Source organism: Nelumbo lutea, chromosome 8 (genome assembly GCF_056320005.1).
Source record: "Nelumbo lutea isolate HS-2025 chromosome 8, American lotus-T2T, whole genome shotgun sequence".
Lineage (NCBI taxonomy): Eukaryota > Viridiplantae > Streptophyta > Magnoliopsida > Proteales > Nelumbonaceae > Nelumbo > Nelumbo lutea.
In genome coordinates, this window is record NC_142691.1 from 25,508,940 (window position 1) to 25,511,684 (window position 2,745).

General features: G+C 40.1%; 1 pseudogene; it reads left to right on the plus strand.

Moving 5' to 3' along the window:
- Positions 1-333: 333 nt before the first annotated feature.
- On the plus strand, positions 334-2,479 carry LOC148843475 (L-type lectin-domain containing receptor kinase IX.1 pseudogene; annotated as a pseudogene).
- Positions 2,480-2,745: the final 266 nt, after the last annotated feature.

Sequence of the window (2,745 nt, forward strand, 5' to 3'; positions counted from 1 at the left end):
TCTCTTGATCGATGTTTAAAAAATGATGTGGATTAAAAGAGAGAGAGAGAGAGAGAGAGAGAGAGAGAGAGAGAATTAGGAGGGGGTTTGGAGCTAGGAGAGTAAAGCTGTATTTATAATAAAAAACCACCAAATTCTCAAGGGATTTTTTTTTTTGAAGTGCAAATCTAAAGGGAATGGGAAAAAAAGTGAGTAGCTGATATATTCAACTGCATTTTAAAATATAGTTTATACACACAGTGGCCCAATGATACGAGTATATTTTATGTAACAGAGCTAATATATGTGAACTAATATGTATAACAGAGCTGCAAAAAGCTCTTTCTCAACAATATGGCTCTCCCCTATTCAAGAAACTTGTCTCCAATTCTCGGAAATTTCTTCTGCTCTGTTTCAGATCTTCATCTTCTTCATGTTGCTAATCCCCTTTTCAAATCCATTTTCCTTTAACTTTTCCAGCTTCGATGATAAAGCACGAGATTCAATAAACTTGGAACGCGATGCAAAGATCTCAGCCAGCCAAGACATCCAACTCAACGAAATCCAATGGAGTAGTGGCAGAGCTACACACAGAGACCCGGTGCGTCTCTGGAACAAGGAAACAGGAACGCTCACAGACTTCACCACTCAATTCTCTTTTTACATTGATTCATTAAATGACAAAAGATATAATGATGGAATGGCCTGGCCTTCTTCCTCGCTCCCAATGGTTCCGCCTTGCCTTCTAGATGCTGCACTATGGGTATTTTTAAACAATACAGAGAACTCGACCCTTTAGAAAATCGAGTTGTTGCCGTGGAGTTTGATACTTATGGAAATGAATGGGACCCAGTACCCTCAGGAGATAATTGGAGCTTAATACCCTATCATGTAGGTATTGACATCAACTCAGCTAGATCAGTAGCAACTGCTAACTGGACTAGTACTAGCTTCGAGGATGGGGAAATGACTATAGCTAATATTAGCTATATCTCTAGTACAAAAAACTTGAGTGTTTCCTGGACCTACGCTGACAATCCAACTTCAAGCCTCTCTTTTAAAGTTGATCTGAAGAATTACCTACCGGAATGGGTTGTGGTTGGGTTCTCTGGTTCCACAGGTCTAACAGGTGAGCTTCATGTGGTTCGCTCCTGGTATTTTTATTCGAGTTTACAAGTAGAGTCGTCTGATTCGAGTGAGGGAACGAATTGGAAGACAAAAATGGTGGTTGGAGTGGTTGTTGGGGCAAGTATTAGTGGCTTGGGTGTGATTTCTTTCATCCTGTGGATCAAGAGGAAAAGGCAAAGAGAAGAAGAAGAAGAGGAGGAAGATATGGTCTTTGGCAATTCCATTAATGAAGAATTTGAAAGGGGAATCGGACCAAAAAGGTTCTTGTATGGTGAGTTGGTTCGTGCAACAAATAACTATGCAGAGGGCCGAAAGCTTGGAGATGGAGGGTTCGGAGGGGTTTATAAAGGTTTTCTGAGTGATCTAAATATGGAAATTGCAGTCAAGAGGATCTCTCAAAGGTCTAAACAAGGGATAAAGGAATACATGTCCGAGGTGAAGATCATTAGTCGATTACGGCACAGAAACTTAGTCCAACTTGTGGGTTGGTGCCACCAACGAAAGGAGCTGCTCCTCGTATACGAGTTCATGCCCAACGGGAGTCTTGATTCCCATCTGTTTGGACAGAAGGAATCATTGGGATGGGAGGTAAGATACAAGATAGCTCTTGGACTGGCCTCTGCGTTGTTTTATTTGCATGAAGAGTGGGAACAATGCATCGTACATAGAGATATTAAATCCAGTAATGTGATGTTAGATGCAAACTTCAATGCAAAACTTGGAGATATTGGGTTGGCTAGACTTGTAGACCATGGCCAACGAGCACAAACAACTGTGTTGGCTGGCACCATGGGTTACATGGCTCCCGAATGTGTTGCAACTGGGAAATCTAGCAAGGAGTCAGATGTGTACAGCTTTGGAATTGTTGCTTTGGAAATTGCTTGTGGAAGGCGGCCTATTGAACCATGGCTAGAAACAAATAAGGTAAGGTTGATAGAATGGGTATGGGAGCTCTACGGAAGAGAAATGCTTGTTGAAGGAATAGATCCTAGACTTACAAATATGGGTTTTGATGAAAAGCAATTGGAGTGTTTGATGGTTGTTGGGCTATGGTGTGCTCCTCCAGATTCCAACCTCCGACCCTCCATAAAGCAAGTGATGCAGGTTCTTAGTTTTGAAGCTCCACTACCCACTCTCCCACCTAAGATGCCTGTGCCTACCAATTATGCGGCTACACTGGATATGCATACATAATGTCTCGAATCCATCATCTGCTAATAGTTATTCTTTTGCTGATATTTCCACTACATCAATCTTGTATCCACGCTAAGTTGGAACCCTATGTTGTATGTTTTCAATCGGTTTATTTCTTTTCTTTTCCTTTGGTGCGTGTATGTGGTTTTGGAATAAAACAATGTATTTTCAATTGTAAGTTGTCTTTTTTTTTTTTTTTTTTCTATTGTTTTCCTCCCCGAGTGTATATGCTCTTTATCTGAAAAAATAAATGGCTTGTATTTTGTGCTTACTTACCTGACAATTGACATATTCAAATGTTGTTTTAAACATCATCTGGTATAATGACGACAAGAATATGAGAAAACCCAGTGAGTTAGACGTTTATTTGGCTGTTGTATTTATAATGCTTAGAGATTGATGTATACATGGCTCTTGTAAGTGTTATAATAGAATACAATAGAT